Source organism: Antechinus flavipes, chromosome 4 (assembly GCF_016432865.1).
Source record: "Antechinus flavipes isolate AdamAnt ecotype Samford, QLD, Australia chromosome 4, AdamAnt_v2, whole genome shotgun sequence".
Lineage (NCBI taxonomy): Eukaryota > Metazoa > Chordata > Mammalia > Dasyuromorphia > Dasyuridae > Antechinus > Antechinus flavipes.
This window is the reverse complement of record NC_067401.1, coordinates 359,054,914-359,081,957: the sequence shown is the minus strand read 5'-3', so window position 1 is coordinate 359,081,957 and position 27,044 is coordinate 359,054,914. Positions and strand designations below refer to the sequence as shown.

The 27,044-nt window shown below is 35.0% G+C and overlaps 1 protein-coding gene across 7 annotated transcripts in view; it reads left to right on the top strand.

The window, feature by feature from the left end:
- The window catches only part of LOC127562420 (protein unc-93 homolog A-like), a 197,786-nt gene that overhangs the window by 114,127 nt on the left and 56,615 nt on the right, over positions 1–27,044 (top strand). For 4 of the 7 annotated variants that reach the window (XM_051998110.1, XM_051998104.1, XM_051998105.1 and 1 more), the window contains exons 2-3: positions 15,345–15,406; positions 18,840–19,218. The exons of 1 other annotated variant lie outside the window; for it this stretch is intronic. The gene's annotated coding sequence lies outside the window, so the exon portion shown is untranslated. Of the gene's footprint in view, positions 1–15,344; positions 15,407–18,680; positions 19,219–19,795; positions 19,865–27,044 lie in introns of those variants that run through there. 2 more of the 7 variants (XM_051998106.1, XM_051998107.1) reach the window with 2 other exon arrangements.

The window sequence follows — 27,044 nt, the reverse complement described above, 5'->3', positions numbered from 1 at the left end:
AAAAAGACCCAAAAGACCCAAAGATTACAGCAAACACCTATATGTCTGGCATAGGAGGATCAGTAGCAGCTGAACTTGGTGCTGCTCCTTTTGGGTTGGAAGTTTGGGGATGGAGCAGGGGATTTTGCTCCTTTTTTCTGTTAAAAAAAAAAAAAAAGTATCCCCATCAGTCTACGGGGAAGAGACATCTTACAACAGAAAACAATTAAGTACTTCAGCTTTTTAGGCAGTGATGCTGTGGAAGGCCTGCAAGCACTCTCACCTGTTCCCATTCAATGGAAAATTAATACACTGGTGTGGGTGGAACAATGTTCCTTAATCAGTGAAAAAATTCAGGCCTATTGATGCACACTCCTGAAATGCAATTTGGTGATATTTATCCAGATTTTTATTCCCAACAATAGAATCCAGGATCAAGATGCTCCTCCAAAAATAAAAGAGAGGGGAGCCACAGATAACCCTACAGAACTTCTAAATTTAACTTTATGTATTAAAATTTATTTTTGATTTTTGATGGAGATGCACTGGCTCCAGCAGACAGGTTTTATAACCCACTGAAAGGGCAAGCAATTATTGTGTGCCAAGCAATTAATGATGGGGTTAAAAAGAAAGGCAAAAATCAAAAATAGTTCCTGTCCTCAAAGAGGTTACATAAGAATGAAAGAAATAGCATATGAACAAATAGAAATAAACAAAAAATAAATACAAACAAGATATACACAAAGTTGAAGGAGAATAAACTTAGAAGAAAAAGTTCTAGTGGCTAGGGTACTAAAAAGACCCACTGCAGCAGATGAGTATTATTCAAATTGGGTTTTCAAGAAACCAGAGATGTCAGAAGGCAGAGGCAAGTGGGGAACCAGTCTAGTTATAGGGATAATCAATGAAACAAATATGGAGCCAGCAAATGGAATGCCATGTGTAAGGAAAAATAAATGAGCTGATTTCACTGGATAGTAGAGTTCATGAAAGGGTGTAAAGTATAAGATGACTGAAAATATTATGAATTTCATGGAGTCGCAAAAAGTTATGAAAAGGTTATAAAGAGCCTCAAATGTTAAATTGAGAACTTAAACTTGACTCTGCAAATGACAGAATCTCTGGGAGTGATGTGTTCAGATCTACTCTGTGTCTCTTGAATGGAAGATGAATAGGTGAATAGTGGGGAGAGGCTTTGAGCATTTGAACTTTTTCTCCCTCAAATAAAATTTAAAAAAATATTTCCATAAAGTATATACTCAGCATCTTAATTCATTTATTATCATGATTTTTGTTATATTAGAATGACCCAACCATGATCAATGAATATCTTTCCCATAATTTAAGTCACACGAGTCAAAACACTATTTTGGAATCAAATGGAGCATACAATTCTGTGTGCAGGTCAAACCAGATTAAAATGTAATTAGGTAAGCTTTAACAGGAAAAGATAGATAATATGTGGGTTTTTGAGTCAATATGAAACCTGCCAGGATCTTTGTGTATAGTTTAGCAGCTCCCATTTCTTTTTGGGTTTGATATCACTGACATAAGTTAATTTTAATTTTTTTATTTAAATATTTTGTGTATTTCTTGGTAGATATTTTATACACTTTGTAGTTATTTTGATTTGGATTTCACTTTGAACTATTTCTTCCACATTTTTGTGATCACTTATTACCAAGTGATACTAACAATTTTGTGGTTTAATTTTATAGTAGGCTATTTTCAATCAAAGCTATTAATTGTTCTTAATATCTTTGTTTTAATCTTTTTTCTTGCTTGATTCTCTAAAGCCAAGTAAACTGTTATGTCATTTGTAAAAAGGAATATTTTTGTCATCTTTGTCAAATAACAATCATTCTTCAAAAGCAAAAAATGTGAATATTTGTTGTGTCCTGCTTTCTAGAGCCCCCAAGTTGTAGTGACAAAATGGTACTGTTGCTTTCTAGAGCCTCGGGGTGATTAAAATATACCTTCCTAGTGGAGAAGTGATGAGGCAGGACTCCCGAGGATGGTGGAAAAATGGAGTCCATTTATTTTAAGGATTTTCCTGTTATGAGTTAAAATGTTGGAGTTCCTGTTCTTCTCAAGGCAAAGCCGGTTTAGAGGCTTGGAGCCCTCCGGATGTCTCCAAATCCAAAGGTTCTGTCCTTCAGCTTCTGCCTCTGGTTTCTTCTGCCTCCAACCAAGACAGAGATGGAAGGTCTCTCTTATCTCCTTCTGGGGAGCCCAGCCACCAACTTGCCGCGGAGAGAGGGCTTCTGGTGTAGCTCCACTGAAATCCGTCAAAGTGTTCTCTGCACCAGAGTCGTTCCTCTTGAGTCCAGCGTGATCAGCCAGCCAAGAGGAAAAAATGTATTCTGCCATAGATCCCTCATCGCTGGCCTTTTATCTGCCTCTTCTGAGAGAATGGGATTATGGGTTTTCTCCCATAGTGTTCTCTGGCCCAATGAGTTTTAAGGGAGGTGTGGACTCCCTTGAAGTTAGAAAGTGTACTTTGTGAAGCTAGCATACGTGTGGACTCCAATGAGTAAAGGTGTGAACACAAGCCTTGTATTGATTAGTTCTACTTAGTACCTTGTTTCAGGTTCTGGCCAAAATCTTCTTGTAAGATTAGATCAACTCTAATTAGTTAGCAGTTAGTAAGGATTCCAACATTTTCCCTTTTATATAATGTAACAAAAACAATACTGTGCATGTGGGAACCACATAAACAACTTGCTATTGTACATAATTTGCCACCTGGTATCACTCTGCTTCAATCTTCACACAAGTTGTCACCGCCCCTTGACTTCTCAGGAGGGCTGGGAGCTTTTAGGGGAGATAGGGAGATGGGGATCCGAACCAGACATTGTCAGCAGATTCCATCTGGGCTGAAGGATCTTATACCTTACCCAGAGTTTCCCCGCTGACTGTGACCCTCTCCATCTCATCCTTTCTTTTGTTTTAATTGAAGCAGGTACATACCAGTGGTTAAATCCATTGCCATGGGAGGAATCACAAAGGCAAGTTGTAATATCATACAAGATAGCAGCAGTGTAAACAATATGAATAAACAAAATACTACAAAGATTTCCTTGAGTCCCAGAAGGAAGATATTAAAAAATAACTATCAATTCACAATCACACATACACCTCCTTCAACAGCCAAGAAATAGTCCAAAAGCTATCTATTGTCCATCACTTCATGTGTCAAGGAATCCAATGATTCTTGCAGGTTTTAAAGTCCTGCATCAGTCTTATTGAGAATTATTTTTGATGTTCATGAGTACATAAAGGGTTAATTGCCAGGCTCTTTCAGTGCTGGGCACAATCAGCAATGGAACCATCCAATGCCTCTCAGGTCCTCTCCCTTGCCCAGAGGGTGCTTTCCCTTTCATCTCTTTCTAATGGACAAGGTGGATAGGGCTCACTGGCGCCCATTGGGTTCCTTCTCCATCTGTAGAGATGCAAGCAAACCTTCTCTCTCAAGCAGTTAACCTATCTTGGTCCCTTCCATTAACCACTTTCTGGATCTCTCCACATCTAAAGAAGTGGATCTACTAGCACTGAACACTGCCCTTTCAGTGGGTTATAAAACCTGTCTGCTGGAGCCAGTGCATCTCCATCAAAAATCAAAAATAAATTTTAATACATAAAGTTAAATTTAGAAGTTCTGTAGGGTTATCTGTGGCTCCCCTCTCTTTTATTTTTGGAGGAGCATCTTGATCCTGGATTCTATTGTTGGGAATAAAAATCTGGATAAATATCACCAAATTGCATTTCAGGAGTGTGCATCAATAGGCCTGAATTTTTTCACTGATTAAGGAACATTGTTCCACCCACACCAGTGTATTAATTTTCCATTGAATGGGAACAGGTGAGAGTGCTTGCAGGCCTTCCACAGCATCACTGCCTAAAAAGCTGAAGTACTTAATTGTTTTCTGTTGTAAGATGTCTCTTCCCCGTAGACTGATGGGGATACTTTTTTTTTTTTTTTAACAGAAAAAAGGAGCAAAATCCCCTGCTCCATCCCCAAACTTCCAACCCAAAAGGAGCAGCACCAAGTTCAGCTGCTACTGATCCTCCTATGCCAGACATATAGGTGTTTGCTGTAATCTTTGGCCAGTGAAATTAGTAAAATGCTTAAAAAAAAAAAAAAAAAAAGCTTCCTTAGCTCTGCCCCAAGTTCTGTATCTTCCACACCTACAGGCATCAACCCTTTGCTTGTTTTTCCCCTCATACTTCCTGGTTTGACCACCCAAATTAAAATCTTTCCTTGTTTTAATACTTACAGTATTCATTAAAATACATTTTACTCCATTGTATTCAGTTAGTTGTTCTCCCACTCACTTCCACATCTATGGCTCCAAATTCTCCTTCTTACAAAGCCACAGAGACATGTACTCCAGAGCATGTAAGAACTCAGTGATCTGCTTCTGAGTTACCAACAAACCTGCTTCTCTGTTAATCTAGCTAAGCATGCTTCTTACTTCCCTTGGGAAGGAGGCAAATTTCTTAGTACTTGCTTCATTTCAGTTGAGAAACAAAAGTGACTAAATTAGCCCTTACTGATTCTTCCCACTTGCCTATATCTATACTTACCCTTCTGGATTGCGGGGGACTTCTCCACTGAAATTCTGCTGATCAGCTGACTTGTATAAGACCTCATCTAGAGCCTCATAGCACCAGATGTTGTGCTTGGGCACCAGATATTGTGTCCTGCTTTCTAGACCCTTCAAGTTGGGGTGACAAAACATACCATTGCTTTCTAGAGCCCCCACGCCAATGTCATTAAAATATATCTTCCTAGTGGAGAAGTGATGAAGCAAGACTCCCGAGGATGGTGGAAAAACAGAGTCCGTTTATTTCAAGGACTTTCTCCTTTATATAATGTAACAAAAACAACACTGAGCACATGGGACCACATAAACCACTTGCTATTGTATGTAGTTTGCCACCTGGTATCACTCTTTCATCTGGTATCACTCTGCCTCAATTTCCACACAGGTTGTCACCGCCTCCTGACTTCTCAGGAAAGCTGAGAGCTCTTAGGAGGGATGGGGAACCGAACCAGATATTATCAGCAGGTTCCCTCTGGGCTGAAGGATCTTATACTTTACCCAGAGTTTCCCCACTGACTGTGACCCTCTACAAATATTAGTAGAATTTAGCTGCTTAACCCCTATAATTCAAGAGTATTCTGCAATATACGCTAAAACTATATGATAGTAGGTTGTTTTTATTCTCCCACTTTCAATTCTGAACTCTTTACCTGTAGTCTTATTCCCACTGCTTTTGACTTCCAAACAAAATAGGAATTCAAATGAGATTCTGAAACATTCTTTCAGATATATGAATAATCAATACTCTTATAAAAGTTTTTCTTTCCTTTAGGATTTGCAATTTAACAAAGATGTAATTTAGGAGCCAAATGAAGTTGTACTGATAGGAAGTTTAAGGCATAGATAAACCAGTAGAGCTTTATTATATTGGGGACAAGAAAACTTCCCTAATATACTTCAGTTTTATCACTATAGGCATTCCATTCTGCTTACCATAAAATTGGTCCTAGATCTGCATGTTCTAAAATGCCTTTGTCATGTAAATAAAGGTAATAGGGACTGGACTTTTAATTTGATAGGGAGGTCTTGAATGAGAAAATTTTCTCTACCAATCAAGTGTTGAATCTTTATAACTTATAGTCTTTGAGAGCTGTTTAGAATGCTGGTATCAAAATCAGAAAGAAATGGTGACTGCTAACCTATATATAAGTATACCTATGGACAACTTATTGGCTTCTTAAACTATGATTTATGACCCCATACTGGTCTTGTAACAATGTGGGGATCATGAAATTATGATTTATTATCAGTAAATGTTTTATTTGTATGCCTATTTTTATATACCTATATACCTGGGATCCACGTAAAATTTCTCAGGTAGAAAGGGGGTACAACTAGAAAAAGTTTAAGAATCCCTAACTTAGAAAATAACATGTAAATGTTAGGTTTATTGTACTTTTATTTATTTTGTTAAATATTTCCCAATTTATGTTTTAATCTGGTTTGGGCTATAATAATACGTGTTATGTACCATGTGTGGCCCATGGGAAGCATGTTCAATACTTCTGGCCTTGAGCACTGAGAAATTAAGTTAATCCTTTAGTGTTATATAAATAGTCAATACTAGAAATGGGATTCACACTAATATTCTCATTGACTGAATCTTTTTCTAGTTTTCTGCTTTAGGTATTTTTTAGAAACTGAATGAGGTAATACAGGTGATACTAGCTAAAATGAGAAGATAGGTGTATGACCCCTGCATATTCCAGTTTCAGCATTTTAAGGTAGAAAATAAATAGACCTTGTATAGGGTGAAGGTGAAGAAAGGATAGTGAAGAGGAGAGGCAACATTCCCTGATCTCGTAAGTGTCTGATTTTCATAGGACTTAAACTGCAGGACTATTGGCAATGCTTAGAGTTTTATTATTGTTGTTTTTGTTTTAAAAATTAAGCCCAATATCACTAAAATATTCTCCTGTGTCCTGTAATTTTTTTGGGAAGGACTCATTACATCTGTCCGTTTACATTGTATTTTAAGAAATTACAACTGAATAAATTGCTTGCCCTCTCTCAATTTCAATATCCCCATTTGTCAAATGAGGTAGAATGGCCATTGAGGTTCTTTTTCTAAATCTATCTATGATTCCATGAATCTTGATAAAGTTTCATGAAATTCATTATCAATTCTTTATTGCCTTAAAATATAATGCTCCTAATCATATACTATTTCATAGGATCATAGATTTAGAGCAAAAATGGACTTTAAACTTCATTTAACCCAATCTTCTCATTTTACAAATGAGAAGCTGAATCCCACAGAAATTAAGCAACTACTTAAGGGTCACACAAGTGATGTGGCAGTCAAGTACAAAGGCTATTTTAAAATCCAGATGAAAGAAATATTTCTACCTATTTATTGCAGATGTTTCTAGCCTCTTAATTTTATATGTATTTAGAACTCTAACTGTGGACTGGTAGTTAGAAAAGAGTGTCTTTGATTGCTTGAACATTATTATTTGAGAAAACCCTATCAAATCCTTTCCTTCTTTCCTCACCTTCCTCCCTAGTTTTGTTATTATTAGGAACCATTTTTTTCCCCTTTGGGCTGAATCCCACTTTGCTTTAAGGCATATTTTCAGGAGCTTTGTTGACTCCAGACAGTCTTAAATTGGATATATATGTAAATGCACTCAAAATAAGGAAAACTATCTGACTCATCCACACTCAAGATAAAACCTCCTCAAAAAGGAAGCTAAAAACAGTGCTTTAAAGAGTGAAGTAAGTCACCAAGGATATTTGATGTTTTGGAAGCACCAAACTTCAAAATGTGATAATTGAACTAGATTAAAAGGCATATCCCAAACACAAATGTAATTCTAGACTTGTAGCTAATATAGACTAAATATAGACTATATGTTTCCAAATTGTATTATTACATAAGGCAGAACTGCATTATGTCATTGGATTCATGTCATGAAGTTCTTTTATACTAGATAAAAAATTACCTTTGTTATACATATGCTTTATGTCTGAAAATTTAGTAAAAGGAATTATGCCATAAGAATGTTGTCCAAAAACTAGGAAGTCTTCATATACCCAAATAGCACTATTTCATCTTAACTTATCTCAACAATATGACTTAAAATGTGATCTTTTCTCATTTGGTCATTTCACATATTCCTGATTTAAGTTTCTGATTTTATGGATAGAAGATTGGAAACTATATAGATTTTCAGTTTCTTTTTCTTTCTTTCTTTCTCTTTCTTTCTTTTTTTGCTGGAAACATAAAAATAACTAGAATTAAGGAAAATTTAATTGGAGAGGGAAAATAATTTATAATAATAAATCATTGTTCCCAAAGTTTCTAAATACAAGTGTGATTGACCTTATTAAAAAAAAAAATCTGCTATGGCCTGGGAAATCTCCTAACAAATAGTGGACCTAATAGCCTCAGTAAGAGACCTGTCCTAAGGAGAGAAACTAGAAGCTAAACTCACTGGGAGCCCTTATCAGAGAAATGTGTTGGAGACAGGAAGTCGGCCATATCCATCCTGGAACTAGATAACGAGTATGCCCCAGGAGGTCAGCCACACCCGTGTTCTGACATTCTTCCCTTTACATTGTCCACCCCCCCACCCAGAAAACGCATGTAGTCAAACCGTATATAACTAGGCTCCTTCTTTCAATAAACGAGACCTTTTTCCACCGCAATGTAGTATCCCTCCCCTTTCTCGCCCGTTTCTCTTGCAGGTCTTGTCCTCCTCGACACCCCATGAATAACGAGGTCCTGCTGGACGGGACAGAAATATATGTAAGTGATTGAGGTTATACAGGCACCTGGGGAAGAGTTATTCACTGGCATGTTTAACATGGGCCCTGATATGACTTCTACTTGGTGTGTTGACCTGAAAATAAACCCATTGATTCTCTGAGCCTTGTGAACCATATACCTATGAGAAGAATTGGTGATGATATTCTACTTGGCATGAGACAATGGAATTTGAGTTATCCTAATGATTGCAAGGAGCCACAGAAATGAAAGAAGTCATCTCTTCATATCATATTGAAACTTCAGCAAAAGTTACATAGTTTATCAAAGATCTGGAAAATTAGCACCATTCTACTTTCTTTGCTTCTAAAAAGAAAGAAAATTTACCATGAATGAAAATATAGTACTTATAGACTAGCATACCTAAATAGAAATTTTAACAATGATTTATTAAAATTTAGGGGCAGACCCTGGGCAAGTCACTTAACCCCAATTGCCTGAACAAAAAAAAAAAAATTAAGGGCAGCTAAGAGGTATGGTGGATAGAGCACTGGTCTTAGAGTCAGCAGTACCTCAATTCTGGATTTAAACACTTAGTTAGCTATATGACCCTGGGCAAGTCATCTAATACTGATTGCCTATAATTTTTTTTTTAATTTGAATTCCAATTTAAATGCACAAATTTGTGATATATTTACATCTGTCTGCATTTCTTTATTACATTGAAATGAGAAAAGAAAAACATAACAAGAATCCTTACCTATTAAACTAAGGATTCTACTTTCCTCATTATATTTTTGGTAAATCTATTTCGATCTAAAATATAATCAGTGTTTATTGATTAAGTTTATTGCCAAGGATTGTGCCAAACACCGAAAGCAAGATAATTCTTGTCCTTAAAAAGTATATATTCTATAGGAGGATACAAAATGTTCATAGATAATTAAATACAGGATGTATAAATAGACATACAAAAGTAACAATACAAAAGCACAAAGAAACTAGGAATTGCAAGAAGTAGAGATAAGGAGAAAAAGCATTTTGGGAATGGTTGATAGCCTTTGAAATTACAGAGGTGGGGAATAGAATGTTCAATACAAGGGCAGCAAATAGGCAATTGCCTGAATTGTAGGCTACATGAGGGTAAGTTATAGGTTGGAGCCATATTGTGAAACATTTGAAATGCCACATAGCAGTTTTATTGTATCTATTCTAGAGGGAATAGGGAGCCACAAGAGGCTGCTGACAAGGGAATGACAGTCAGAGATGAATATCAATTTAACAACTAGGTAGAGTATGGATTAGAGAAGGAAATTTAGAGATGGGGGGACCAATTAAAAGAGACTATTAAAAAAGTCAGGGACGATGAGCACTTGAACAAGAATGATTGTGAAGTGAAAGAGAGGAGATGAATAATAGAAATATTGATAAAATTCACAGGTCTCTTAATGAGGTTTATTTGTCTTAGTCATAGGGAAATCAAATTCAGAAATAATTACAAAGCCCGTTATCTAGGAAAACATTCAATTCCCTGCCCCCCTAAGGGAAGGAATACTTCATAACCTCGTTCATCCTAGAAACTTTATGCAACTTTAATCTATATCCTATCCTATATTCTTGGATAATACATCAGGATATATTGATCTTGGATCTTGGAAAAGTGATCTTGGAAAAGTCATTTCACTGTGTGGACCTCCTTTTTCTTATCCTTAACTTTGTGCATTGAGCTAGATGATTTCAAAAGTTCCTTCCAGTTCTAAATCAATGCTCCAGTGGCGATCTATCCAATAATGAGATTTATTTGTCTTGATTGCTACTGCCCTGGGGAAGAGTCACATTCTCAGACTGAGGACATTGCTGACTGTCATCTTTGGCATCCTTGTCCCAATTATGAAATCAAAGTAGATAATGAAGAAAAATAATCTAAGTTAATTAGGCAAAATTTCTGCTTTGTCTGTTTTTATTTGAATCATCTAAGTTAATATAATAAAAAAAAAAGGATTTTTCTTTGCCTGAATTATTGATATTTTCTCTCCATTATTTCTTTTGCTTTTTACAAATCCCAAAGTTGCTAAACAATTTCATCTTTAAAAGTCAATCTTGAACTTGCTGGTATCATTTTAGAAAGAAATAAAATAGTTTATAATTGATTCTAAAAAGAGACTAAAGGGATAATTGTGAACTTCAAAAAATAAAGCAAATTCAGAGCAATATCAGATTTTATTTTGTTTTGAAAACTCCTTTGGAAAAAAGTATCAGTTATCTAAAGATTTTTTATAAAATAAGTTCACAGACCTCAGGTTAAGATTCCCTATTACAGAAGCATCATAATCATGTAGAAGGATAGAAGAACCATATTTTCTGCCATTATACATATCAGCAAACTATTCCTGAAATGCATTTTGTTATTGTAGATTAGTCAAAGGTCAAAAAACCATGATAAAACTGTCATTCATCCCTTCACTCTAATAATAGAAGTGTTTTAGCTGCATAATTATAAGGTGGATGAAGTCTCTTCAGTCCCAGACCGAAATTGCACTCTAATGGCACATAATTATCAACTTCTGCTAAACATACCTACAATAAGAAACAAGTTCTGGGTTTGATTCCACTAATGAACCTGTAAGCCATGACAAAGGGCAATCCTAGACAGCAGAAATAAATGCCCAGAGATAATACCACCTAGTTTCTTTAAGGTTGGCCCTTGCAAACCTTTTATTTCATATCATGCAGAAAAAAAGACTATGCCTCCTTAAAGCCCAGGCTCCCTGTATGGAATTATTCTTAAATACAGCAGGTGCTGACCTAGTAAAATGAGAAATTCTATTTCAGAGATAACAAACAGCCTGACAATTGTGTTTTTTCCTTTTAAAATACAGCTCAAGGGCTTTGTATTCATGTTTAGGACAAGAATATTTGAATGTCTCTGGTGATAATTTACACAGGGTTGCCCATTAAGTGAATGATATTAACTCATAAAACCTTTTTTTTTAGAGTTTATAGAAATTCATCAACTTAAAAAAATAAAACACTAATCAAAGGCTCAAGTCTCAAAAAAAAAAAAAGGTGGGGGGGGAGGGGGAAATTAGTCTTTGGATATTTTCCATGCTAATTTTTATTGCTAATTGTATGTAGTGAAGAAAATTAACTAATTAGCTGATGAATTCAGGGAAGTAGACACCATGCCTGGATAATTCAGCAGTATCACTTACACTTGTCTCCCCACCTCATTCACTGTCCAGATGGAAACAATATGTTGTGGATGTACTGAAAGGCTTGGGTTCAGGTTCTGATTTTTTCTTTCTGATTCTGTGACTCTGATTTGAACAAGTTTCCTAATTTTTTCAGCTTTACTTTCTCCATCTAAAAAATGGGGATTCATATTCATTCTTCAAAGGATTGTTGCAATGAAAATGCATTTTTATCTGGCCATTGGACTCAGATAGTGCTGGAGGAGAAAGTGAGAAAGATGACCTTGCTCAGCCCTCCCTTACTTAAATTCAATACACTTGCATGTCATGGCATCATTTCCCTCATGTCATGGCTCTCTTTGAGAATAAAGGACAAACAATAATTTTTAACATTTTTATTGTGAGCTATGTATTGTTATTACTAATAGTGATATAATTTGGATTCAATACTATTGATAGTGATCAAGTATGGGGTAATGGTGTGGCAAAAACCAAACCAAACCAAATATTTCTCTTTCTTCAAATGAGACCAAATGGCATGGTCTAGAATTAGATACCTTGGGCTTGAATCTCAGCTATGTCACTTATTACCTGTGTTACCTTGGGCAAGTAATTTATGTCTCAGTTTCCTCATCTGTAAAATTAGGAGGTTGGACTAGATGACCTCTAAGTTTCTTCTTAATTCTACATCTCTGATCTAGTGAAATCACATCTGGAGTCTGAAATACATATTTCTGAAGTGGCTCATTCACACATTTTTTGGTTTTCTATGGAAAATTGATCTGCAGATTTGATTAATATGCCTCTTTCTTTCACCTTGTAAACCTCTAGGTCAAGCACTGCTGGTGTGTCAAGTTCAGATTCATCTTGGCAATACAAGATTTTCACCAATAGGTCCCATTTTAAATTGATTTTTTTTTTCATTATTTAAAAAATGGACGTCAAGTATTTTAAAATGAAACAAAAACAGTGATCATCTGGACAATCTGCCGTCACTTTTTTTGCTCACATGGTAACATATTGTTTCAAAGCAGCTAGTAAAAATAATTTGATAAAACTCAAAGATCATTGACACTGGGATAAGACTCACTATTTGGCAAAAACTGCTGAGAAAACAGAAACTAGGAATAGACCAACATTTCATAAGCTCAAAATAAGGTCAAAATGGTCTGTTTGCCTGATTATCTATCTATCTATCTATCTGCCATCCATCTGCCTGTCTGTTTACCTATTCATCTATCCATTAAATTATGGGTGTGTGTGTATATATATATTTATATATATATATTTTTCAGTGATAAGCTTCTCACCAGGAAGAGCTTAGCCAATAAATACTAATTCTAGAAATAAATCCTAAGGTCTTTGTCATACACCTCAAACACTAAGTGTTGTTCTTTTGGTAGATTTCCTTGTCAGATGTCTTGTCTCCACCAGTACTCCCCCAAATAGAAATGGTAGATCTTCTCAAACTTTCCATACTTCAGGGAATATTCATATTTTCCTAATTGTCTGGTAATAGGAAGAAGTTTCCAGTATCTGTCCTTATACTTCATTCACCTTGATAATCTCCTTGTTTTCTTCATTAAGGCTACTGTTCTGGGAGCTATCTCAGGGTGGGTCTTCTGCACCTGGTTAATCTCTTTATGTTTGCATTTCTGGTTGCTGATGATTTTGTACTCAGACTTTTCTGCTAGCCTACTTAGGTATTTCTCAGAGTTCTGAATAGCTTCTTTAAAAGTCTTGGTGAAGGCCAGTTGATATCCATCCATTCATCTAGCAATGTTAAAACCCACATAATGTATGTAGAATTTCTCTCATCATGCTTGGTCATTTATTAGGGCATGAATCACCTCTGCTGAGGGTTAAGTATCATCCAAAAGGCAGAGATAGATTTCTCCAATCCTAGGCTGTGGAGCGAAACGGGAGATTAGGTCCCCTCAGCTGTGGTCTTTCCCCAACCCAATCTTGTCCTTTCTGGAGGACTCCAATCATGGCTGCTATTTCTGAACTTGCCAATTGCCACAGAACCAGTTGATTGGAAGTGATTCTGGGGACATGATTTAGCCAAAAAAGGGTAGTGTCATAAGTAAATTAAGAGAAGAGAAATATCTGTCAGATCTATGCATAGAAGAATATAGTTCATGATCAAACAATAGACAGAGTGGATCATGGAATGTAAAATGGATAATTTTGATTATACTGAAAAGGTTTTACAGAAACAAAACCAAAAGCAACCAAAATTAGAAGAAAAGCAGGAAACTGGGAGAAAGGAGATTATAGGGAATTCTTCTCTAATAAAAGTCTCATTTTATAAACATTTAGAGAAGTGAGCCAAATTTATGAAAAATAAGTATCATTCCCCAATGGTCAAAGGATATAAACAGGGAGTTTTCATAAGAAACCATAGCTATCAATAATCATATGAAAAAATACTTTAAGTCACTAAAAATAGTGAAATATAAGTTTAAACAACTCTGAGGTACCACCTCACAGTTATTAGATTGACTGAGATAATAGAAAAGGAAAATGACAAATACAGGGGGTATGAGAAGATAGATACACTAATGCACTGCATTAGTACATTAAGTCAAAGTGTGAACTAGTCCAACAATTATGAAGAACAATTTGGAACTATGTCCATAAGGTTATAAAACTACATTACTCATTGGTTCAGCAAAACCTGTTCTATATCTATACCCTAAGAAGAACAAAGAAAGAGGAAAAGAACTTATATGGCCAAAAATATTGGTAGTAGCTCTTTTTTGGTGGCAAAGAATTGGAAACTGAGGGAATGCCTGTCAGATGGGGAAATGGACAAACAAGATATAATATATGATTGTGATGGAATACTATTGTATCATAAGAAATCATGAAGAGAATGATTTCTGAAAAATCTAGAAAAACTTACATGAATTGATGCAAAATGAAATTAGCAGAGCAAGAACATTGTATACAGTAAGAGCAACATTGTAATGATTATAAATTGTGAAAGACTTACTATATATAATACATATCATATTTCTTGCCTTTTAAATGAATGGGGGAGTGATAAAGGAAGTGAGAGAATTTGGCACTTAAAATAAAAATTAAATTACAAAAAAAATCTTAGTCTTTTAACTGTTTTTTCAGTTTTTTGCAGGACTAAATTTGCTATGGGAATTTCTCCCCTAGAATAGGAGATCTTAACCTGGGATCTGTAAACTTGATTTTAAAAAATAATATTGATAATATGTTTCAACCTTATCAGCTTCTGTTGTAATCTTGTGTAATATGTGTTTAAAAATGTTATTATGAAAGAGTCTCTATTTACTTCACTAAACTTCCATGACACACAAAATAGGTCAAAATACCTGACCTAGAATAACAACAAAAACAAGTTAAGACTTACCTTGTGGGTAGGAAATGAGATTTATTTATCTTCCCTCCCCCACCTCAAAGTTACAGAGATCATTCTAGGCAGGAGGTTAAAGAATGTGTGTGTGTGTAGGGGGGGAATTGCAGCAGTCTAATGCAGAGTTTCCAATTAATGATATGAATACACTGGAGGTTAAAAAGGAGAGAACTGTGCAAAATTATGGCCTAAATTATTGTGTATCTTTATTTTTTATAGCTTTTTATTTACAAGATATATGCATAGGTAATTTTTCAGCATTGACAATTGCAAATCCTTTTGTTCCAACTTTTCCCCTCCTTCCCCCCAACCCTTCCCCCAGATGGCAGGTTGACCAATACATGTTAAATATGTTAAAGTAATTATTGCGTATCTTAAAGGAAAATTTCTACATGAATGCATTCACTTTTTCCCCAATGAAAATAAAGTCAATTTAATAAAACTAACATGTTGAGAATTTGTTGTAGCTACTGGAGAATTGCAGAAAGGGATCAATCAGGAAGGATCAGTTTCAAGGATATGAATTCAGGTATGGAGACAAGTCATTATCTCCCTTCCCTTCCTATTTCCTTATCTTGGAATCCCTGGCCTCCATCCTTTCTTTTCTTTTTTTTTTTTTTTTTTTTTTAATTTTTTATTTAATAATTACTTTATATTGACACTCGTTTCTGTTCCGATTTTTTTTTCCCTTCCCTCCCTCCACCCCCTCCCCTAGATGGCAAGCAGTCCTTTATATGTTGGATATGTTGCAGTATATCCTAGATACAATATATGTTTGCAGAACCGAACAGTTCTCTTGTTGCATAGGGAGAATTGGATTCAGAAGGTATAAATAACCCGGGAAGAAAAACAAAAATGCAGATAGTTCACATTCGTTTCCCAGTGTTCTTTCTGTGGGTGTAGCTGCTTTTGTCCGTCATTTATCAATTGAAACTCGGGTCTCTTTGTCAAAGAAATCCACTTCCATCAAAATATGTCCTCATACAATATCGTTGTCGAAGTGTATAATGATCTCCTGGTTCTGCTCATTTCCTTTCTTAAACTGAAAGTACATTCCAATGATAATCATATACCTCCCACTAGCCCTTAGATGATGTGGCTGAGTCTAGAGATCTTTGATAATCTTTCTCTCTCCTACTCAGAGGCTCCCCTTCTATCAGAGATAGATATCAAGGACAGAAGAGAGTGTCAAGGGTCAGATTTTTATGATCCTGTAGAGGGACAGGGTGCCAAGCTGAAATTTTCCCCACACCCTTGACTTCAGATATCTAGTACATCCCTGTGGGGAAGTTCAAAGTGTAGGGGAGAGATCATTTGCCCCTCTTACGTTTTCTCCCTGGAGAAACACCATGTTGGTGGGGAGGGAGGGAGTGATAGATTTGCAGTCAGAGGTTTAAAAAATAAAAGTTTTGAGGTTCACAACTTTGTGCAAGTAATTAACTACCCTACTCCTGTTTCCTCAACTGTAAAATGTCGAACTTGGATGTCAAAAGCTCATTTCTTTTCTTTTCTTGTGGTCCTATGCCAGATGCAGCATTATATTCCTAACATATTTTTAGGATTCACTTTATTGTAAAATTATAATTGTTCTTAATTTTATTTGAAAACACAATTATTTATTGGCATAATGTTACAAGAATGTGTGGGGAGCAACTTCTTATTGTTTAAAAAGTAATTTCTGCACAAAGTCAGAGGAAATCACTTACCTCAGGATTACTATGTGGGTCAGAAACCATTTAATAAAAAAAGACTTGGAGAGATCTCTAGAAAAAAAGCAAAGTTTAATATACCCTTTCGCAAAAATTGAGCGTCCCACCCATCGAGCAGACAATCGAAGGGAGGAAGCACTGTAGGGGGCAGGGTCAACGTTTTAATTTCTAACGCAAATTCCCCCTCCCACCACTGACCCTCATCCTTATTGGCTGAGGATCTTACATTCTAAATTTGGGAAATAGGGAGGATAACAAGAAGGGGACTTAAGTATGCCCTTAGGGGGATAACAGGGAGCAGACTTTAAGTATGCCCTTGACTTATATTTAAAGTCCTCCAGGCTTACTCAAACTTTGAAATAGATGAAGCCTTACTCAATTTTCACAACTGTCTTGAAAGATCTCACCTTATCTCGTTTATTACCAACAGATTTTCAGCCTTTTCAAACCTAGAGGGAAAATCAGTAGACAAATGAACCCTTGCACTCAATACAGGTAGCTGAATATAGTAGGCTTTTTTTAAAGTATACACACACACACACACACACATATACACACACACACACATATAAATATATATATAAAATAGGCCCTGCCTTTCATCATACTCTTTGGTATGGAAGAATGAAAATCTGTAGGGAATGTTCTTGCTCTGCTCATGATCATGGAGGATCACTGCAACACAGGCAAAGGACTAAGTCCTTTGGAGAATCCTTATAATTCTAAAGTTTTGGTCAGAAGAACTACTTTTCTAAAGAATAAATATTCAGGATTATTCTTACTCCCTCTCTGACTTGGTACAATAGCTTTTATCTAGAACTTTAAGGTTCACAAAGCACTTTATATTATCTTGGCAATAATCCTAAGAAATAGGTGCTATTGCCTTCTTTGATTTTACATATAGGAAAACTTGAGGTTTAGAGGGATTAAGGTACTTTCCCAGAGTCACACAGCTAGCATTTGTGTAAGGCAATATTTGAGCTTAAGTCTTAAGTGCTCCATCTTCGATGTCCTCCAGCTTTCTTAAGTGTGCAGTAGTCACAAGAGCTTTGATGAAAATATGACATTACCAGAAAAAAAAAAAAAAAAAAAAAAAAAAGGGAGGGAGGAGGGCATCACCTTGCATTGTACCAGGTGCTAACAATCAACCAATCAGTAAGATTTACTATGAGCTTCTTATGTTTCAGATATTAAGCTAAATGCTGACAATACAAAGATAGAGATGAAAGATCTTGATGGTGAAGGAGAAGGATGAACAGCAGAAACATATGTGCATATTTATGCAATACAAATTCAGAGTGATTAGTAAGGGGCAATGAGGAAAAGTGTAAAGTATTGGTCTTAGAATTAAGAACATTTGGATTCCAAATCAATTTCACATTGATAGTCCTGTGACCCTGGACAAGTCACAATCTTTTTGCATCTCATTTCTCTTATCTGAAAAACAAAGGGGTTGGGGCTAAATCAATTATCTTATTTTTTGGGGGGGGATACTTTTATTTTAAGCAGATATTTTTCTTTTGTAGTTGTGAATGGGGAGGGACAGAGTGGTAGTTCAGGATAGGACTTGTGCTGAAGGTAGAATTTAAGATAAGTCATAAAGGCTTTCTAAGAGAAAGAGGGGTAGAGGGAGTACATTCCAGGCAACAAGGATGGCCAAGGCAAAGGCTCTCAAATAGAGTGCCATGATATAATAAAGGAAGAGAAAATAGGAATCATGAAGGGTAGTAATGTATAAGGCTGGAAAAATGAAAAATATGTGATTTAGGGCCAAATGACTCTTTTCAAAAATTTATTGAGATGGGATCACATTTTCCTCTTTAGATTATATTAGATTGTGAAAGCTTTTATATGACAGAGAAGTTTATACTTTATTCCAAAGAAAACACGGAAGTTTATCAAGTAGAAGAATGACATTGTCAGATCCATGCTTTTGGAAAATTTCTGATAGCAATGTAGAGAATGGATCAGAAGTAGGATAAAGAAATTTTTAGGATGTTTTTACCTTCAAATTAATTATGCCTAGAACCTGAGATTTCATCTAGGCGGGAAGTCCCAACCCTAATTCAGAGCACATGATCTTAGAAAGTTGCCTAAGGCTTTAGCTTTTTGGCAACAACCTTTTCATTGTGTTTATACCACAAGTCATTCATGTGACTTCATAGGACCCCTGTGCCAGCAGCAGAATAATTTTATTTCTTACTAGTCTTGGAGAATTCTCTTTTGTACCACTCCTTTCTCCCTGCATTCCAGATTCAACACAATCAGAACACCTATAAATAAGTCTGCTTCCAATTGCTAACATTTCAGCAGTGCTCTGTCCTCCTCTGACTGGACTTGAGTTCTTCTAAGCCATTGTCTGCAAAAGATCTCTGCAAGAGATCCCATATGATCTGCTTATCTATTTTGCTGAAGTCAACTGCTTGGGCTGCCAACTTCAATGATTGCTGGACTTGCTACCACATGCTGTGAATTTGATGGGAACCATTTTCATCTGACTCCCCTCCCAAGTTCCCTACATTGGATGGTACTTACTATTTATTATTTCTGGAGCTATTTTGATCAATTTCTAGTCCATCTCATATCACCTCTTCTAGGAGTCAACATTTCAGCCCACTGCGTGGACTATCAGGTAAGCCCCCTACTACTGATACTGATACTGACTACCTGTATCTCTGTAAATTATAGCACTTTTTTTTCCTTTTGGTGTGTTACCCTCTTAATGTTACTTAGGGCACTAAATAGGCCCTTATTATATGGATAAGCAAGACTTGACTATAGGCTTCTTCAGTGCTTAGTGGGAGTGTGATCCACTAGTCTCTCGGTATCTATTTTACACTTACACTCTGATTTCTGTTTGTGATAAACTCACCTGTACTGTCACCATCTTTAATCTGAAGTTGTCATTTTATAATCTTTCTCAGGGTCTCCAGTTATCCACCACTCTTCTCTGGGAAGACATTAGTTTGCAAGTTTTTAAGGCGATTAGGAGTGGGAAAATTCATCAAATTGATGAGGGAATTCCCTTCATCAAATATCCCTCATAGTAAACTCACCAAGTTAATCTAGGCCCTCTCTTGATCTACCCAAGTTAAGTAGCAAGAAAACAATAAAATACCTGACAAGACAATATGTGATCCAGGGCCAAATGACTGTTTTCAAAAATTTATTGAGATGGGATTACATGTTCTCTTTCCCTTATTTTTTAGCTTTTTATCCTAAATTAAGGACATACTGATTCCTTATTCATCCTTTCTCCAGTACTTCCTCAGATTTATGTAAGTAAATGTATTGAAATTTGCAGAGCTAGAAGTAAGTTTTGGGGTAATGAATCATTGAAATGATCGACTTTATCAGGTAAAGTTGATTGTGTATCACATAGGACAAAGGTGAGGGACAGCTAGTTGGATAGAACAACAATCCTAGAACCAGGAGGACCTGAGTTCAAATCCAGCCTCAGACACTTAACAATTACTAGATATGTGACCCTAGGCTAGTCACTTAATCCCTTGTAAAAAAGAGAAAAAAGATTATATGATTATATAGGTCAAAAGTCTATCTTGGAATGGATCATCAGCTGAAATGCCCATTCAAATCAATTCAAAATCAAATCAAAATTGTACTTTGTAAAAACTATTATTTTGAAAATGCTGCTTTGTTTTTAGCTGACATGAATCCATAGGGAATAAATTGTAAAGATTAAGTGAGGAATTGGTCATTTAACTGCCTCAGAAAAAGGTCACATACTCATTCATAATCCCATATCCCTTGGTTGTTTGATCTGGGCAAGACCTCTGAAGCTCTTAAAAGTTCTATGATTTTCTACTTCATATGGGTACTCAGGGAGCAAGATAAGTAAAAGAGGGGAAGAAATATTTAATACTTACAAGGAAACAGACTCGAAAGGAAATTTTTAGTTCAGTATCAACATGTGTATCTATTAAAATGACTTCCATAATTTGAAAATGAAATTGTTAGCCAAAACTCCAGTGATGTAGACACAAAAGAATTCTTACAAATATAATGAGATTATACTATAAATTAGTATCTTCCAGAAGAACCCAATTTGGTCTTAATATATGGTCATATAAAACTCCTATTTCTAAAATTAGCAGGAAAATAAAGGAGAAAAGCAAAGAGGAAAAGGAGAGGAGAGGAGAGGTAAGGGAAGAGAAAGAAAATAGGAAAAAGGCATAGAGAGAAAAGGGATTAACAGGGAGGGAGATGGAAGCTATCATTTGGAATCCTGACTCTTTTATCTAGTATATTAGCTATTGTTTCCATTTTTGTATCATCTGCAAATTGAAAGGTAGGTCATCTATGACTTTATCCAAGTCATATATTAAAATGTTAAGCAAAACTGGCCAAGCATAGATCTTTAGGGCACTATTATGCAAACTTCTCTCCAAAACAATATAAAACCATTAATGACTATTCCAAATCTACCTATTGTACTAGTGACTATAACATATTTTTCTAGAATAAGAATTTGTCATATACTTTGCTGAAAGTACATGTTTGACTAAACCTTATCTAATTATTCCTCTTTTATTGGATAAGTAATACTATTTAAATTAAAACACTAATAGTTTTTATTCTGGATCTATTTGCCTTTTGATCAAATCATATTGGTTCTTTGTCATCATTGCTTCTGTTTACTAGATATTAAAAGTTTCTGAAATTCCATTTTATGATCTAGGTGGAGATGAAATGTAAGGATGCTTGTCCAGTCAAAAGTAAGACAAATTCTAGCTAATCTAATGTGCATGAGAATAGAAAAGATAACCTTGCTAGTTAAGGGTTGGTGAAACATCTTAAACTTTACACTAGGTACATTTCAGAAGGAAAGATGTTTAAATGAATTCTACTAATAAAGAAAACTTGATTTTTTTCAGTCCAATAAAAAAGGGCTAAAATCCTTTAAACTTTATAAGGAACAACATTTGAAAAGAAATGAGAGATTAAGACAGAAAGCACTATTTCTGTACTAATTTGGATGTGACTGATGTGCTGTGTTAAATTAAAAAAAAAACTGACATGAGTAAACCAAATAATAGGAAATAAATCTTTAATTACTAAAATGTGCTTTAAGATGATTAGAGACAAATTTTCTGTATTAAAGTATTTTTAAAAGAAAACAAAATTTGCAAAATTGATTTCCTATGATGAGTATTTGTACAAAGCTAAGTTGTGAACTATTATAATATCTAGTTATTTTGAAAATTTTGTGTATTGAATTATTCTGAATATGTGTATGTATTCTGTCTAAAAGTATTTTACAAATACATCTAAATTGAAAGTTTTAAACAAAAAACTTAATTAGTCTTCCAGATTTTTTTTAATCTAACATGTTCTTTTACCATCTCCTTACCTATTTACAAAAAAAATCTCTTTTTTTATCTTGAATATAAACTCCATATTACATATAGTCATTCTACTATTTCTAGTGAAAATATCTTTTTCTTTGATAGAGAACACCAGAGCAAATAAATAATTTCTTATTCCTATTGTTTTTCTATCATAATATTGTCATGATTCCCCAGAAGGTAGTATCTAGAGAGAAACCTTAGAAATCATGAAGTCAAATTCTTCATTTTATATGAAGAAATGAGGGAAGTTTCTTTAGATTCTATATATAGAAAGCAGTAGAGTTGGAATTTGAACCCATGTTTTCTAGTTCCAGATTCAATATATTTCCTATTAAAAATGGGTACCACCACCCACTTTTAGCCCTTAAATTAGCACTTGGAATCTCTGGAAACTGACCCCTGATGGGGTTAACACGATGGTTTGGGACATTTCCCAAATAAAAAACATTTTGATTCAATTCAATTCAATCCAATACAAATAAAAAAAAAAGTCAAATAGTCACAGCATACTAGGAACTTAGATACTGCTAAGCCTTTCCTTGTTACTTATCCAGAGAAATTTCATTCTATACCATAGAGAGAGCTTATATTGTTGAGTCTATGTTATGGCAGAGCCTATCCAAGAAAGAAAGAACAGTTTCCCAACGCCTGAAAATTAAAGCACTTTATCTGTTCAACCAGTGACAAATTAGATTAATTATAGAACATTTTCTTGAACAAAATGAGAAATATTAGCTAGAGTTGGGGAGCAGGATGGAATGAATTATATATTTTAGCACCAAAGGTTTTTTTTGTTTGTTTGTTTGTCATGATCTTATTTGAAATTTCATGACAACAAATTTAAATGATGTCACATTTGGAGATTTAAAACCTGTCTTTTATGTCCTTTTGTATTTCAAAATACAAGTATTTGAGGTAAATATAGAGCCACCTGCCAAGTTATTTGTGTTTCAAAGCACTAACTTTTTCTTTAAAAAAGAAAAGTATTTGTTGGAAGTATAGGGAGAGAGTTCTCTCTTGGATAATCTTCCCAGCCTCCTGTTCCTTTCACTGTTACAGCTGCTGGCCCAGCAGGTTTCCATATTTTAGGATTTCAATGACCAGCAGGCCAAGTTGGCTCTCTGGCATGTTTGGCTCCCAGTCTTATCTCAAAATGAGAAAGGGAATTGAAATACTGGACTGAGCACTAAAAATATAAGAACAAAGTACTGTTGAAAGCCTCTCTTTTACTAGTTCTAAAATGCAGGCGATTTATAAGCTAAAGAAAAATATAGGTACTTTCTGAGGAATAACAGTTATAGTTAACATTTACATGGGACTTTAAAGCTTAAAAAGTGCTTTACAAAAAAAAAAATCTTTTATTTTCACAACATGTTTGGAAGGTAGGTGCTATTATTACCACCATTGTAAAGGGAGAAAACTTATAGGCAGAAGTTAAGTGACCTGCTCAGAGTCACAGAGCTAGCAAATGTCCAAAGATGGATATGAACTTAAATCTTTCTGATGGTCAGATCCAGTGATCTAACCACTTTACCACCTAACTGTTTACTTTGACGATAAAACAGGAGGTTTCCCAAAGACTATATTCACAGTTAAAATGAAATGAAATTTTGTGAGAGTTACATAAATAATTGGAAAGTCAGAACTTATCTTCATCTGTAATCCATTCATTCATTCATTCACCCATCCATTGATACATTTTTAAAAATTTATTTCCTTGAAGAAAAGGTAGCAGGATTGTTGAGAAAGATGATGTGTTTAAGATCAAATTCTCCTATTTACTACTTGTGTGACCCTAGAGGTAGATCACTTAATCTCAATGCATTGACTCTCCTCCTTGGTTAACCTATTAAGTTATCTGAGGCTGGATTTGAAGTCAGGTCATCAAAACTCCACTATTGGTGCTCTATCCAATTATCAGCCCCAACAAAAGCATTTTTTAAAGTCTATAGTCCCAACATGAAAAACCTCAGCTTCTAGTCCAACTCTTTCAATTTCCATAGGAGAAAATTGAAACCCAGAGAAGAAAGTCTAGAATCATATGGATTAAAACAAAAAAGCTAGGATTGAAACACATGTAGAATACAAATTAAATATTCTTTGCACAGCAACAAAATTGCCTCTCCCTGAGATAAATACATATAATGTGTAAATTGTAAAGCACTGAACAATTCACGAAGTAATCATCTTTATTACCTTTTTTATTGGTATATTCATTTGGATAATTTAACAAAAACCCACTTCCCTGTGTAGACCAAGCCTGAAGTTGTGTGTAGAAAAGAATCTACATCAACGGGAAATTCCATTTGCCCCCACTCAATTGCAATTTTCCTTTCCTTTCCAAACCATTTGAAGCTGCAGTATAACCTGTGACAATGTATCTAATAGATTTCTTTATTAAGGTAGCTCCTTCAAAGCTGGGTGATGGAGGTGGGGAGAAGATGGAGAATCAGTTGTTTTTTTTTTTTTTTTTTTTCCCTGATGGAAGGTACTATTTTCCCAGAACTCTGCACATTCTGATTTTGTGGAAGAAATAGTTGCTTTTTCTATTTAATATTGGTGTCATTGTCAATATAGGGTTTTTGTTTGTTTGTTTTTGTTTTGTTTTTGGTTTCTACTATCTGGGGATGGGCTTAGGCCTTGATACCTTGCCAGAAGATATTTGCAGTCAGAGATTCCTATTTTATACCTGTGTTCCTCTGAGTCAGCTTGTCAAAGACTAGCATCTGATCCAGAAGAGTGACCCACTTGCTAGACTTCAAGATGGCTACACACTTAAACCTCTTTTTGGGAGATGATGAATTCTAACTCTCCTTATTCTACTTGATTGCAATGTGTTCCTTCTCCTAGCCCCTTCAAAGATGAGAATCAGAAAAATTCTGGATAGTGTATCTGCAGGTATTATCCATAGGACCTAGAGACTGGGAATGCTCAGAAAAAGCTATATACCAGCAAGAAGTAGCTTGGACTTCCTCCACCTTCTCTGTTACTAAGAGTCCAAAATTATAGCGCTACCCTAGCTCCAATGAGCCATGATTTTATTCACCAATAATTTCCAAACCTTCACTTGTTCTTTAATGCTTTAATTTTTCTTTAATTAAGAACATATTGCAATGAAGCATGTATCAGCATCCATATTGACAAAAGCAGTTGAATCAAATGATTCAGATTCCATTTTCTCTAAAACCTACATAAAGTCAAAATAGCAACAACATTAGAAAGAAATGAAGACACATCCTAAATATACTTTCTAGAATATTGTCCATTCTATATTGTGAACTGATCACTCAATTAACTAATCAAAAAGCAATTATTAAATACATATCATGTGATGGACATACTGCAAGGTCCTAAGAACATAAAAAGACATAAAATAAAACCGTTCTTATTCTCAAGATGTTTATAATCAATTGATATAGACAACATGTACATTAACTTAGCAACAGCAATAATACACTGAAGGTTTGCAAAATACTTTACAAATATTATTTTGCATGACCCTCACAACTACTTTGGGTAGCAAGTATTATTATTATAAAATAATAATCACATCAGCCAGAATTTTATAATATATGTAGAATAAATATCAAATAAATACAAGATAGGGAGATGGGGAATACTTGGGGATATCAAAAAAGGCTTTCTGTAGAAATAAGGCTTGATCTCAATCTTGGAAGTATTCTAATAGACTGAGCAGAAAAAGCCAGTACAAAAGCATAAATGTTGGAGATCTTGTGGGAAAGGAATGTAGGAAAAAAAACAATTTATTGGGATGTTAGCATGTAGAGTAGAGAGGGGATAATATGTAAAAAAAAAAAAACAAACAAACAAAAAACATTATTCACCCAGAAGCTGTCTGCCATACATAATTTCATAATTTCAGAGTAGCAATTTTTACCAGGTTAGGGTCAAAGACTCTGAATTTTGTGTAAGGGGGCTAGGATAGAAGTAAATATGAGAAACAAGAAAGTAAAGGAACCTTTATAATATATGAGTTTTCAAAGTAAAGAAGGTAAATAGGAAGAGAATAAGAAACACCTAGCTTTTCTTGATGATTTTAGTCAATAGGGACATAGTAATTCCTTCTTAGGGAATTGATAGTGTGATGCCCAATTCAATTCAGTAATCTGAATTACTGACATAGAGAAGGTCCCACAGGTTTTGGGAAATGGCAAAGTGTATTGATTTTTAATTTTTAATGAAGAGGCTAAATCTAAACATTCTTATAGAGCTTCATTTTCATTCTTGGGGAAATTCTAGGAAAAAATGAAGCAGAAATGACAAAGAGGCAGAATTGTTTATCAAGAATTGATCATGCCAATGTAACTATATTTCCTTTTTAGATAAGATTAGTTGACTGGTTTATCAGGGGAATGTAGTAATATGATTTACTATGTCAGCAAAACATATGGCAAATTGTTATGATTATGAGGGCTAAATTATGAGGGCTAAATGACAGAATTTAATTAGATGAACTAGTTAAATGGTCAAGCCATTAACAGTTAGATGTCTATTTAAAAGATGTCGGTGGAGTGTGCTGTGAGGATTTCTGATTGGTTCTGTCCTGTTAACAGTTCTATTAATAATTTGGATAATTGTAAAGATGAAATCTTATCAAATTTGTAAAAGACACAATGCTAACAGGGATAGCTAATAAACTGAATTATAGAATTATGTGAAGACTGAATTATCCCCCTGGATACCTTAGAATCAGCCAGAGTCAGGATAAGCAAAAGTCCTAGTTTTTATTCTTGGTCTAAGGGGTAGAAGTAAATCGGATGGACACAGAATCTCCACGACCTTTCCTCTTTGTCTCCTGCCCAAAAGTGACTCTGGCTAGTCTTACTTCACCCCCCTAGTCCCTCTTACAATTCTTTGTATACACCAATTATTGAGCCATCACAGAATAGTGCGAAGGGCCATTTTCCAAGGATATGCTTATGGAGTATTGTCCAATCAGTAATTAGCCTTAAATGCTTGGTTGTCCGACCTCAGTGCATCAACTCAAGAGTTTCAGACCTTTATAGAATTAGGACTAAGAAAGATGTTGACAAGCTAGGACAGTGAATTAAATAAAATGAAATTTAAT